Source organism: Orcinus orca, chromosome 15 (assembly GCF_937001465.1).
Source record: "Orcinus orca chromosome 15, mOrcOrc1.1, whole genome shotgun sequence".
NCBI lineage: Eukaryota > Metazoa > Chordata > Mammalia > Artiodactyla > Delphinidae > Orcinus > Orcinus orca.
The window spans coordinates 63,970,004-63,985,105 of record NC_064573.1 but is presented as its reverse complement, the minus strand read 5'-3'; positions in this window follow the sequence as shown (position 1 = coordinate 63,985,105).

Sequence of the window (15,102 nt, the reverse complement as noted above, 5' to 3'; positions counted from 1 at the left end):
GGCTTCAGTAGTTGTGGCACGTGGGCTCAGTAGTTGTGGTTCGCAGGCTCTAGGGCGCAGGCTCAGTAGTTGTGGCACGCGGGCTTAGTTGCTCCGCGGCATGTGGGATCTTCCTGATAGGGACAGAGTAAAGGAACAAAGTAGGTGATTAAATCCCACTAGCGATTGTGAGTAGAAAAAATATGGAAGACCCCTGTAAGTTAATGATTACTCAAGAAAGCAGGTTTACTTAACGAAGGTTTACAAAGCAAAGCAGGCTTGCCTAGCAACAAAACCGTGCAACAGAAGCACAAGACATGCCCCCAAACAATAAAACAATGGTGGCATGAGACCCACATCCTGCCTAGTGAGCTCAGTAAGTCAATGATCCATAGGCATGCTCTCTCCACACATAAAAAACAATTTGTGGAAAGGTGCTCATTGTACAGAGATCTGAAATAAATTTTACAGTCCTGGCTTGACCATGTAGGGACAAAAAAACTCCCCTGCCGAACCTGGAGGAGTAGCTGATGATGGAAGCATGACGTCTTCTCAAGAATGAAGAAAAAAGTGGTCATTCAGCCCCCACACTTTTCCTTTGATTATAAAACCATAACCCTCTAAGTTCTCGGGGTACGGCACCCTCTCACCTGCCCACTTGTAAACATCACAAGCGTCCTGTTCTAGTAAACCACTTCTTATCTATCACTTTGCGTCTTGCTGAATTCTTTCTGCCCTGAGACATAAAGGACTGGCTCTTCAGAGCCCCCCGAAACCACACCTATCTGTTTCATTCCCGGACCAGGGATCAAACCCGTGTCCCCTGCACTGGCAGGCGGATTCTTAAACACTGCACTACCAGGGAAATCCTGTGGGTGTATCTTGTACAAATACAAAGACAGAAATATAAATCTTGAGCTGTGGAGGAAAGCCTGGGCTGGGTAAGTTTCTTGGAAATCCTCAGGTCATGGAAGGTCATGGAAACTGTTTCTGCCTTTCTGGGTGCTGAAACTGTGCTTTGATTTTTCCTTTGTTTCTTTTTTTTCTTTTTATCATTCACATTTTTAAAAAATAGATCTTTATTAGAGTATAATTGCTTCACAATACCATGTTAGTTTCTGTTGCACAACAGAGCAAATCAGCCATATGCATACACATGTCCCCGTATCGCCTCCCTCTTGAGCCTTCCTCCCATACTCCCTCTCCCACCCGTCTAGGTCATCGCAAAGCACTGAGCTGATCTCCCTGTGCTATGCTGCTACTTCCCACCAGCCAACTGTTTTACATTCGGTAGTGTATATGTGTCGATGCTACTCTCACTTTGCCCCAACTTTGCCCTCCCACCCCATGTCATCAAGTCCATTCTTTATGTCTATCTCTTTATTCTTGCCCTGCAACTAGGTTCATCAGTACCTTTTTTTTTTTTTTAGATTCCATATATGTGCATTAGCATACGGTATTTGTTTTTCTCTTTCTGACTTGCTTCACTCTATGACAGACTCTATGTCCATCCACCTCACTACAAATAACTGAATTTTGTTTCTTTTCATGGCTGAGTAATATTCCACTGTATATATGCACCACATCTTCTTTAACCATTCATCTGTTGATGGACATTTAGGTTGGTTCCATGTCCTGGCTATTGTAAATAGTGCTGCAGTGAACATTGTGGTGCATGTCTCTTTTTGAATTATGGTTTTCTCAGGCCCAGTAGTGGGATTGCTGGGTAATATGGTAGTTCTATTTTTAGTTTTTTAAAGAACCTCCATACTGTTTTCCATAGTGGTTGTATCAATTTACATTCCCACCAACAGTGCAGGAGGGTTCCCTTTTCACCACACCCTTTCCAGCATTTATTGTTTCTAACTTTTTTGATAATGGCCATTCTGACCGGCGTGAGGTGATACATCATTGTAGTTTTGATTTGCATTTCTCTAATAATTAGTGATGTTGAGTATCATTTCATGTGCCTCTTGGCCATCTGTATGTCTTTCTTGGGAAAATGTCTAAGTCTTCTGCCCATTTTTTAACTGGATTGTTGGTTTGGTTTTTATTTATTTATGCTTTAAACATCTTTGTTGGAGTATAATTGCTTTACAATGGTGTGCTAGTTTCTGCTTTATAACAAAGTGAATCAGTTATACATATACATATATCCCCATATCTCTTCCCTCTTGCATCTCCCTCCCTCCCACCCTCCCTATCCCACCCCTCTAGGTGGTCACAAAGCACCAAGCTGATCTCCCTGTGCTATGCGGCTGCTTCCCACTAGCTATCTATTTTACGTTTGGTAGTATATATATGTCCATGCCACTCTCTCACTTTGTCCCAGCTTACCCTCCCCCCTCCCCATATCCTCAAGTCCATTCTCTAGTAAGTCTGCATCTTTATTCCCATCTTGCCCCTAGGTTCTTCATGACCTTTTTTTTTGTTTTTTAGATTCCATGTATATGTGTTAGCATACGGTATTTGTTTTTCTCTTTCTGACTGACTTCACTCTGTATGACAGTCTCTAGGTCCATCCACCTCACTACAAATAACTCAGTTTCATTCCTTTTTATGGCTGAGTAATATTCCATTGTATATATGTGCCACATCTTCTTTATCCATTCATCTGTTGATGGACACTTTGGTTGCTTCCATGTCCAGGCTATTGTAAATAGAGCTTCAATGAACATTTTGGTACATGACTCATTTTGAATTATGGTTTTCTCAGGGTATATGCCCAGTGGGGGATTGCTGGGTCGTATGGTAGTTCTATTTTTAGTGTTTTTGTTTTTTTTGTTTTGTTTTGTTTTTTGCGGTACACGGACCTCTCACTGTTGTGGCCTCTCCCGTTGCGGAGCACGGGCTCCAGACGCGCAGGCTCAGCGGCCATGGCTCACGGGCCTAGCCACTCCATGGCATGTGGGATCTTGCGGTACCGGGGCATGAACCCGTGTCCCCTGCATCAGCAGGCAGACTCTCGACCACTGCGCCACCAGGGAAGCCCCTATTTTTAGTTTTTTAAGGAACGTCCATAGTGTTTTCCATAGTGGCTGTATCAGTTTACATTCCCACCAACAGTGCAAAAAGGTTCCCTTTTCTCCACACCCTCTCCAGCATTTATTGTTTGTAGATTTTTTTATGATGGCCATTCTGACTGGTGTGAGATGATATCTCATTCTAGTTTTGATTTGCATTTCTCTAATGATTAATGATGTTGAGCATTCTTTCATGTGTCTGTTGGCAATCTATATATCTTTGGAGAAATGTCTATTTAGGTCTTCTGCCCATTTTTGGATTGGGTTGTTTGTTTTTTTAATGTTGAGCTGCTTGTAAATTTTGGAGATTAATGCTTTGTCAGTTGCTTCATTTGCAAATATTTTCTCCCATTCTGAGGGTTGTCTTTTCGTCCTGTTTATGGTTTCCTTTGCTGTGCAAAAGCTTTTAATTTTCATTAGGTCCCATTTGTTTATTTTTGTTTTTATTTCCATTTCTCTAGGAGGTGGGTCAAAAAGGATCTTGGTGTGATTTATGTCATAGTGTTCTGCCTATGTTTTCCTCTAAGAGTTTGATGGTGTCTAGGCTTACATTTAGGTCTTTAATCCATTTTGAGTTTATTTTTGTGTATGGTGTTAGGGAGTGTTCAATTTCATTCTTTTACATGTAGCTGTCCAGTTTTCCCAGCACCACTTATTGAAGAGGCTGTCTTTTCTCCACTGTATATTCTTGCCTCCTTTATCAAAGATAAGGTGACCATATGTGTGTGGGTTTATCTCTGGGCTTTCTATCCTGTTCCATTGATCTATATTTCTGTTTCTGTGCCAGTACCATACTGTCTTGATTACTGTAGCTTTATAGTATAGTCTGAAGTCAGGGAGCCTGATTCCTCCAGCTCCGTTTTTCTTTCTCAAGATTGCTTTGGCTATTTGGGGTCTTTTGTGTTTTCATACAAATTGTGAAATTTTTTGTTCTAGTTCTGTGAAAAATGCCTGTGGTAGTTTGATAGGGATTGCATTGAATCTGTAGATTGCTTTGGGTAGTAGAGTCATTTTCACAATGTTGATTCTTCCAATCCAAGAACATGGTATATCTCTCCATCTATTTATATCATCTTTAATTTCTGTCATCAGTATCTTATAATTTTCTGCATACAGGTCTTTTTTCTCCTTAGGTAGGTTTATTCCTAGATATTTTATTCTTTTTGTTGCAATGGTAAATGGGAGTGTTTTCTTAATTTCACTTTCAGATTTTTCATCATTAGTGTATAGGAATGCAAGAGATTTCTGTGCATTAATTTTGTATCCTGCTACTTTACCAAATTCATTGATTAGTTCTAGTAGTTTTCTGGTAGCATCTTTAGGGTTCTCTATTTGTAGTATCATGTCATCTGCAAACAGTGACAGCTTTACTTCTTCTTTTCCAATTTGGATTCCTTTTATTTCTTTTTCTTCTCTGATTGCTGTGGCTAAAACTTCCAAAACTATGTTGAATATTAGTGGTGAGGGTGGGCAACTTTGTCTCGTTCCTGATCTTAGTGGAAATGGTTTCAGTTTTTCACCATTGAGGACAACGTTGGCTGTGGGTTTGTCATATATGGCCTTTATTATGTTGAGGAAAGTTCCCTCTATGCCTACATTCTGGAGGGGTTTTATTATAAATCGGTGTTGAATTTTGTTGAAAGCTTTCTCTGCATCTATGGAGATGATCATAATCATATGGTTTTTCTTCTTCAGTTTGTTAATATGGTGTATCACATTGATTGATTTGCGTATATTGAAGAATCCTTGCATTCCTGGGATAAGCCCCACTTGATCATAGTGTATGATCCTTTTAATGTGCTGTTGGATTCTGTTTGCTAGTATTTTGTTGAGGATTTTTGCATCTATGTTCATCAGTGATATTGGCCTGTAGTTTTCTTTCTTTGTGACATCTTTGTCTGGTTTTGGTATCAGAGTGATGGTGACCTTGTAGAATGAGTTTGGGAGTGTTCCTCCCTCTGCTATATTTTGGAAGAGTTTGAAAAAGATAGGTGTTAGCTCTTCTCTAAATGTTTGATAGAATTCGCCTGTGAAGCCATCTGATCCTGGGCTTTTGTTTGTTGGAAGATTTTTAATCACAATTTCAATTTCAGTCCTTATGATTGGTCTGTTCATAGTTCTATTTCTTCCTGGTTCAGTCTCAGAATGTTGTGCATTTCTAAGAATTTGTCCATTTCTTCCAAGTTGTCCATTTTATTGGCATAGAGTTGCTTGTAGTAATCTCTCATGATCTTTTGTATTTCTGCAGTGTCAGTTGCTATTTCTCCTTTTTCATTTCTAATTCTATTGATTTGAGTATTCTCCCTTTTTTTCTTGATAAGTCTGGCTAATGGTTTATCAACTTTGTTTATCTTCTCAAAGAACCAGCTTTTAGTTTTATTGATCTTTGCTATCGTTTCCTTCGTTTCTTTTTCATTTATTTCTGATCTGATTTTTATGATTTCTTTCCTTCTGCTAACTTTGGGGGTTTTTTGGTTCTTCTTTCTCTAATTGATTTAAGTGTAAGGTTAGGTTGTTTATTTGAGATGTTTCTTGTTTCTTAAGGTAGGATTGTATTGCTATAAACTTCCCTCTTAGAACTGCTTTTGCTGCATCCCATAGGTTTTGAGTCATCGTGTTTTCATTGTCATTTGTTTCTAGGTATTTTTTGATTTCCTCTTTAATTTCTTCAGTGATCTCTTGGTTATCAAGCAGTGTGTTGTTTAGCCTCCATGTGTTTGTATTTCTTACAGATTTTTTCCTGTAATTGATATCCAGTCTCATAGCATTGTGGCCGGAAAAGATACTTGAAACGATTTCAATTTTTTAAAATTTATCAAGGCTTGATTTGTGACCCAAGATATGATCTATCATGGAGAATGTTCCATGAGCACTTGAGAAGAATGTGTATTCTGTTGTTTTTGGATGGAATGTCCTGTAAATATCAATTAAGTCCATCTTGTTTAATGTATCATTTAAAGCTTGTGTTTCCTTATTTATTTTCATTTTGGATGATCTGTCCATTGGTGAAAGTGGGATGTTAAAGCCCCCTACTATGATTGTGTTACTGTCGATTTCCCCTTTTATGGCTGTTAGTATTTGCCTTATGTTTTGAGGTGCTCCTATGTTGGGTGCATAAATACTTACAATTGTTATATCTTCTTCTTGGATTGATCCTTGATCATTATGTAGTGTCCTTCTTTGTCTCTTGTAATAGTCTTTGTTTTAAAGTCTACTTTGTCTGATATGAGAATTGCTACTCCAGCTTTCTTTTGATTTCCATTTGCATGGAATATCTTTTTCCATCCCCTCACTTTCAGTCTGTATGTGTCCCTAGGTCTGAAGTGGATCTCGTAGACAGCATATGTATGGGTCTTGTTTTTGTATCCATTCAGCCAATCTATATCTTTTGGTTCGAGCATTTAATCCATTTACATTTAAGGTAATTATCGATATGTATGTTCCTATTACCATTTTCTTAACTGTTTTGGGTTTATTATTGTAGGTCTTTTCCTTCTCTTGTGTTTCCTGCCTAGGGAAGTTCCTTTAGCATCTGTTGTACAGCTGGTTTGGTGGTGCTGAATTCTCTTAGCTTTTGCTTGTCTGTAAAGGTTTTAATTTCTCCGTCAAATCTGAGTGAGATCCTTGCTGTGTAGAGTAATCTTGGTTGTAGGTTTTTCTCCTTCATCACTTTAAATAAGTCCTGCCACTCCCTTCTGGCTTGCAGAGTTTCTGCTGAAAGATCAGCTGTTAACCTTATGGGGATTCCCTTATGTGTTATTTGTTGTTTTTCCCTTGCTTCTTTTAATATTTGTTCCTTGTATGTAATTTTTGATAGCTTGATTAATATGTGTCCTGGCATGTTTCTCCTTGGATTTATCCTGTATGGGACTCTCTATGCTTCCTGGACTTAATTAACTGTTTCCTTTCGCATATTAGGGAAGTTTTCAACTATAATCTCTTCAAATATTTTCTCAGTCCCTTTCTTTTTCTCTTCTTCTTCTGGGACCCCTATAATTCGAATGTTGGTGCATTTAATGTTGTCCCAGAGGTCTCTGAGACTGTCCTCAACTCTCTTCATTCTTTTTTCTTTATTCTGCTCTGCAGTAGTTATTTCCACTATTTTATCTCCCAGGTCACTTATCTGTTCTTCTGCCTCAGTTATTCTGCTATTGATCCCTTCTATAGAATTTTTAATTTCATTTATTGTGTTGTTCATCACTGTTTGTTTGCTCTTTAGTTCTTCTAGGTCCTTATTAAACGTTTCTTGTATTTTCTCCATTCTATTTCCAAGATTTTGGATCATCTTTACTATCATCATTCTGAATTGTTTTTCAGGTAGACTGCCTATTTCCTCTTCATTTGTTAAGTCTGGTGGGTTTTTGCCTTGCTCCTTCATCTGCTGTGTATTTCTCTGTCTTCTCATTTTGCTTTACTTACTGTGTTTGGGGTCTCCTTTTCACAGGCTGCAGGTTCGTAGTTCCCATTGTTTTTGGTGTCTGTCCCCAGTGGCTAAGGTTGGTTCAGTGGGTTCTGTAGGCCTCCTGGTGGAGGGGACTAGTGCCTGTGTTCTGGTGGATGAGGCTGGATCTTGTCTTTCTGGTGGGCAGGTCCACGTCTGGTGGTGTGTTTTGGGGTGTCTGTGGCCTTATTATGATTTTAGGCAGCCTCTGTGCTAATGGATGGGGTTTTGTTCCTGTACTGCTAGTTGTTTGGCATAGGGTGTCCAGCACTGTAGCTTGCTGGTCGTTGAGTAGAGCTGGGTCTTGGCGTTGAGAAGGAGATCTCTGGGAGATTTTTGCGTTTGATATTACATGGAGCTGGGAGGTCTCTTGCGGACCAGTGTCCAGAACTTGGCTCTCCCACCTCAGTGGCACAGCCCTGACGCCTGGCTGGAGCAACAAGAGCCTGTCCTCCACACGGCTCAGAATAAAAGGGAGGAAAAAAAGAAAGAAAGAAAGAAGAAGATAAAATAAAATATAATATAATATAATAAAGTAAAATAAAATAAAGTTATTAAAATAAAAAATAATTATTAAGAAAAAAAATTTTTAAGTTAAAAAAAATAGGACAGACAGAACCCTAGGACAAATGGTAAAAGCACAGACAAAATCACACACAGAAGCATACACATACGCACTCACAAAAAGAGAAAAAGGGAAAAAAAAAAATATATATATATCGTTGCTCCCAAAGTCCACCTCCTCAATTTGGGATGATTCGTTGTCTATTCAGGTATTCCACAGATGCAGGGTACATCAAGTTGACTGTGGAGATTTAATCCGCTGCTCCTGAGGCTGCTGGGAGAGATTTCCCTTTCTCTTCTTTGTTCGCAGAGCTCCGTGGGTTCAGCTTTGGATTTGGACCCGCCTCTGCATGTACATCGCCTGAGGGCGTCTGTTCTTCGCTCAGACAGGACGGGGTTAAAGGAGCAGCTGATTCGGGGGCTCTGGCTCGCTCAGGCCGTGGGAGAGGGAGGGGTCGGGGTGCGGTCGAGCCTGCGGCGGCAGACGCCCGCGTGGTGTTGCACCAGGCTGAGGCGAACCGTGCGTTCTCCTGAGGAAGTTGTCGCTGGATCACGGGACTCTGGCAGTGGCAGGCTGCACAGGCTCCTGGGAGGGGAGGTGTGGATCGTGACCTGTGCTTGCACACAGGCTTCTTGGTGGCTGCAGTAGCAGCCTTAGCGTCTCATGCCTGTCTCTGGGGTCCGCGCTGATAGCCGCGGCTTGCTCCCGTCTCTGGAGCTCCTTTAAGCAGCGCTCTGAATCCCCTCTCCTCGCGCACCAGGAAACAAAGAGGCAAGAAAAAGTCTCTTGCCTCTTCAGCAGCTCCAGACTTTTTCCCGGACTCCCTCCAGGATAGCTGCTGCTCACTAGCCCCCTTCAGGCTGTGTTCACACAGCCAACCCCAGTCCTCTCCCTGCGATACAACCGAAGCCGGAGCCTCAGCTCCCAGCCCCTACCCGCCCCGGCAGGTGAGCAGACAAGCCTCTCGGGCTGGTGAGTGCTGGTAGGCACCGATCCTCTGTGCCGGAATCTCTCCACTTTGCCCTACGCACCCCTGTGGCTGCGCTCTCTTCCATGGCTCCAAAGCTTCCCCCCTTCACCACCCGCAGGCTCCGCCCGAGAAGGGGTTTCCTAGTGTGTGGAAAACTTTCCTCCTTCACAGCTCCCTCCCACTGGTGCAGGTCCCGTCCCTATTCTTTTGTCTCTGTTTTTTCTTTTTTCTTTTGCCCTACCCAGGTACGTGGGGAGTTTCTTGCCTTTTGGGAGGTCTGAGGTCTTCTGCCAGCGTTCAGTAGGTGTTCTGTAGGAGTTGTTCCACATGTAGATGTATTTCTGATGTATTTGTGGGGGGGAGGGTGATCTCCGCATCTTACTCTTCTGCCATCTTGAAGCTCTCTGGTTTTTTTTTGATATTGAGCTCCATGAGCTGTTTATATATTTTGGAGATTAATCCTTTGTCTATTGTTTCACTTGCAAATATTTGCTCCCATTCTGAAGGCTGTCTTTTTGTCTTGTTTATGGTTTCCTTTGCAAAAGCTTTTAAGTTTAATTAAGTCCCATTTGTTCATTTTTGCTTTTATTTCTCTTACTCTAGGAGGTGGGTCAAAAAGATCTTGCTGCAGTTTCTGTCAAAGAGTGTTTTTCCTATGTTTTCCTCTAAAAGTTTTATAGTATCTGGTCTTACATTTAAGTCTTTAATCCATTTGGAGTTTATTTTTGTGTTTGGTGTTATGTAGTGTTCTAATTTCATTCTTTTACATGTAGCTTTTTGTTTTCCCAGCACCACTTATTGAAGAGGCTGTCTTTTCTCCATTGTATGTTCCTGCCTCCTTTGTCATAAATTAGGTGCCCATATGTGAGTGGGTTTATCTCTGGGCATTCTATCCTGTACCATTGATCTATGTTTCTGTTTTTGTGCCAGTACCATACTGTCTTGATTGCTGTAGCTTTGTGGTATACTTTGAAGTTGGGGAGCCTGATTCCTCCGACTCCATTTTTGTTTCTCAAGATTGCTTTAGCTATTCGGGGTCTTTTGTGTTTCCATACAAATTGTAAGATTTTTTGTTCTAATTCTATGAAGAATGCCATTGGTAGTTTGATAGGGATTGCATTGAATCTGTAGATTGCTTTGGGTAGTATAGTCATTTCACAATATTGATTCTTCCAATCCAAGAACATGGTATATTTCTCCATCTGTTTATGTCATCTTTGATTTCTTTCATCAGTGTTTTATAATTTTATGAGTACAAGTCTTTCACCTCCTTAAGCAGGTTTATTCCTGGGTATTTTATTCTTTTTGTTGTAATGGTAAATGGGAGTGTTTTCTTAATTTCTCTTTCTGATTTTTTGTTGTTGGTGTATAGGAATGCCAGAGATTTCTGTGCATTAATTTTGTATCCTGCAACCTTACCAAATTCATTGATTAGTTCTAGTAGTTTTCTGGTGGCATCTTTAGGATTTTCTACATACAGTGTCATGTCATCGGCAAACATTTACTTCCTTCCAATTTGTATTCCTTTTATTTCTTTTTCTTCTCTGATTGCTGTGGCTAGGACTTCCAAAACTATGTTGAATAAGAGTGGCGAGGGCTTCCCTGGTGGCGCAGTGGTTGAGAGTCTGCCTGCCGATACAGGGGACACGGGTTCGTGCCCTGGTCCGGGAGGATCCCATGTGCCGCAGAGTGGCTGGGCCCATGAGCCATGGCTGCTGAGCCTGCGCGTCCAGAGCCTGTGCTCCGAAATGGGAGAGGCCACAACAGTGAGAGGCCTGCGTACCACAAAAAAAAAAAAAAAAAAAAAAGTGGCGAGAGTGGACATCCTTGTCTTCTTCCTGATATTAGTGGAAATGCTTTCAGTTTTTCACCATTGAGTATGATGCTTGCTGTGGGTTTGTCATATATGGCCTTTATTATGTTGAGGTAGGTTCCTTCCATGCCCATTTTCTGGAGAGTTTTTATCATAAGTGGGTATTGAATTTTGTCAAAAGTTTTTTCTGCATCTATTGAGATGATCATATGGTTTTTATTCCTTAATTGTTAATGTGGCGTATCACATTGATTGATTTGCATATGTTGAAGAATCCTTGCATCCCTGGGATAAATCCAGTTGATCATGGTGTATGATCCTTTTAATGTGCTTTTGGATTCTGTTTGATAGTATTTTGTTCAGGATTTTTGCATCTATGTTCATCAGTGATATTGGTCTATAATTTTCTTTTTTTGTGGTATCTTTTACTGGTTTTGATATCAGGGTGATGGTGGCTTCATAGCATGAATTTGGGAGTGTTTCTCTCTCTGCAATTTTTTGGAAGAATTTGAGAAGTATCAGTGTTAGCTCTTCTCTAAATGTTTGGTATAATTCGCCTGTGATGCCATCTGGTCCTGGACTTTTGTTTATTGGAAGATTTTTAATTACAGTTTCAATTTCATTACTTGTGATAGGTCTGTTTATATTTTTTAATTCTTCCTGGTTCAGTCTTGGAAAATTGTACCTTTCCAAGAATTCATCCCTTTCTTCGTGGTTGTCCATTTTATTGGCACACAGTTGTTTGTAGTAGTCTCTTATAATCCTTTGTATTTCTGCAGTGTCAGTTGTGATTTCTCCTTTTTCATTTCTAATTGTATTGATTTGCGTCCTCTCCCTTTTTTTCTTGATGAGTCTGGCTAAGTGTTTATCAATTTTGTTTATCTTCTCAAAGAACCAGCTTTTAGTTTTATTGATCTTTGCTATTGTTTTCTTCGTTTCTATTTCATTTACTTCTGCTCTGATCTTTATGATTTCTTTCCTTCTACTGACTTTGGGTTTTCTTTGTTCTTCTTTCTCTAGTTGTTTTAAGTGTAGGGTTAGATTGTTTATTTGAAATTTTTCTTGTTTCTTGAGGTGAGATTGAATTGCTATAAACTTACCTATTAGAAATGCTTTTGCTGCATCCCATAGTTTATGGGTCATCATGTTTTCATTGTCATTTTTTTCTATGTATTTTTTAAGTTCTTCTTTGATTTCTTCAGTGATCTCTTGGTTATTTAGTAGCACACTGTTTAGCCTTCATTTATTTGTGTTCTTTACGGGTTTTTTTCCTGTAATTGATTTCCAGTCTCATAGCATTGTGGTCAGAAAAGAAGCTTGATACGATTTCAGTTTTCTTAAGTTTTCCAAGGCTTGATTTGTGACCCAAGATGTGATCTATCCTGGAGAATGTTCTGTGAGCACTTGAAGAAAGTGTATTCTGCCATTTTGGGGTGGAATGTTCTACAAATATCCATTAGATCTATCTGGTCTATTGAGTCATTTAAAGCTTGTGTTTCCTTATTTATTTTCTGTTTGGATGATCTGTTCATTGGTGTAAGTGGGGTGTTAAAGTCCCCTACTATTATTGTGTTACTGTCGATTTCTCCTTTCATGGTTGTTAGCATTTGCCTTATGTACTGAGGTGTTCCTATGTTGCGTGCATAAACATTTATCATTGTTATATCTTCTTCTTGGATTGATCCTTTGATCATTATGTAGTGTCCCTCATCTCTCTTAACAGTCTTTATTTTAAAGTCTATTTTATCTGATATGAGTATTGCTACTCCAGCTTTCTTTTGGTTTCCATTTGCATGTAATATCTTTTTCCATCCCTTCACTTTCAGTCTGTATGTGTCCCTAGGTCTGAAGTGGGTCTCTTGTAGACAGCATATATATGGGTCTTGTTTTTGTATCCATTCAGCCAGTCTGTGTCTTTTGGCTGGGGCATTTAATCCATTTACATTCAAGGTTATTATCAATATGTATGTTCCTATTACCATTTTCTTTATTGTTTTGGGTTTGTTTTTGTGGGTCTTCTTCTCTTGTGTTTCCTGCTTAGAGAAGTTCCTTTAGCATTTGTTGTAAAGCTGGTTTGCTGGTGCTGAACTCTCTTAGCTTTCGTTTGTCTGAAAAGCTTTTAATTTCTTCATCGAATGTGAATGGGATCCTTGCTGGGTAGAGTAATCTTGGTTGTAGATATTTCTCTTTCATCACTTTAAGTATATCCTGCCACTCCCTTCTGGCCTGCAGAGTTTCCACTGAAAAATCAGCTGATAACCTTATGGGGATTCCTTTGTATGTTAATTTTTGTTTTTCCCTTGCTGCTTTTAATATTTTTTCTTTGAATTTAATTTTTGTTAGTTTGATTAATATGTGTCTTGGTGTGTTTTTCCTAGGGTTCATCCTGTATGGGACTCTCTGTGCTTCCTAGACTTGGGTGACTATTTCCTTTCCCATGTTTGGGAAGTTTTCAACTATAATCTCTTCAAATATTTTTTCAGACCCTTTCTTTTTCTCTTCTTCTTCTGGGACCCCTATAATTCGAATGTTGGTGCGTTTAGTGTTATACCAGAGGTCTCTGAGATTGTCTTCAATTCTTTTCATTCTCTTTTCTTTATTCTGCTCCTCGGCAGTCATTTCCACCATTTTGTTTTCCAGCTCACTTATTTGTTCTTCTGCCTCAGTTATTCTGTTATTGATTCCTTCTAGTGTATTTTTCAGTTCAGTTATTGTGTTGTTCATCTCTGTTTGTTTGTTCTTTAGTTCTTCTAGATCTTTGTTATTTCTTGTATTTTCTCAGTCTGTGCTTCCATTCTATTTCCGAGATTCTGGATCATCTTTACTATCATTACTCTGAATTCTTTTTCAGGTAGATTGCCTATTTCCTCTTCATTTATTTGGTCTTGTAGGTTTTTACCTTGCTCCTTCATCTGTGACATATTTTTTTGCCATATCTTTTTTTTTTTTTTTTAATGAGTGATATTGTGTTCCTGCTTTACTGGTTGTTTGGCCTGATGCTTCCAACACTGGAGTTTGTAGGCTATTGGGTAGAGCTGGGTCTTGGTGCTGAGAGGAGGACCTCCATGAGACCTTACTCCAATTAATAGTCCCTGGGGTCCGAGGTTCTCTGTTAGTCCAGTGGTTTGGACTTGGGGCTCCCACCACAGGAGCTTTGGCCTGACCCCAGGCTCGGGAACCAAGATCCCGAAAGCCACGTGGGGTGGCAACAAAACAAAACAAAACAAAGTAAAAAATAAAATAAGACTAGGAAACTAACAGATATGTTAAAAAGAACGTAAAAATAAAAATAGAGGTGAATCAACAACTGGAAGGTACATCAGTACCACAATAGTAAAAAAGAGGAGGAGGGAAAAGGAAAAAAAAAAAAAGAAAGGGGGGGCGGAAAGGCCTTGGCTGTGGAGGGCGGGGCCTAAGCAAGGGCGAGGTTTGGGCGGTTGGCAGAGCCAATGCTCAGGACCCACAGGGCTGGAAAAGGCCCTGGGAGCTGTGGGGGGTGGGGCTTAGGCTCAAGGAACAGAAGGGTCCCAGGCGTGCCCCCCAACCCTGGTCTCAGAGGGCAGAGGACCTCACCTGGGAGCCCAGCAGGCTTCCTGGACTCCAGTGGGAGGGACAAACGCCCTCCTCTACTCTCCTGCTCCTCTGGTCTGGGGTCTGGGAAGGCCCCTCCTGCCTGTCTCTCCTGATCTCCCTGGCCTCAGGGGTGCTGATCCTGCCTGGCCTTCACTTCTCCTCCCCCCTCAGCCCCCCTACGTCCTACTGGTTCACTCTGGGGTTCTTCCCGTCTCCTTGGGCGTCAGAGTCCCCCACCAGCAGCTGGCAGTTGCCCTAGTTGTGGGGAGACACTAACTCCGCATCTTCCCACACTGCCATCTTGACTCTGCCTTCCCTTTATTTCTGATAAAATAATTTGTCTCTCTGTTCTTTTGGGTGTGGAATCCGTGTCCTCCCTCCCCCACCCCCTGCATCATCAGGGAGCCTGAGATATTGGCAGACAGCAAACCTGGGGGCTGGTTGATCAGGCCCCAGGGACAGCCCCACCAGGCCCCTGCTGCCCCAGGGCATGGGCCTGGATTCTGCCACTGCTCTGCCCCAGGCCCATGCCACCCCATAGAATAACACCCACTGACATCCTCAGAAGGAAATGGACAGTTGGGTTGGAAATGGGAAACGATGGAGAACAACCCAGTCCAGGGGAGGGTGAGACTTAAGGGAATAACATTAATAAATTTACACCCATAAAATTGACCACAAAGATGAAATAGACAAATTCCTTGGAAATCAGTTTCCCAAAAGAAACAGAAGAATACA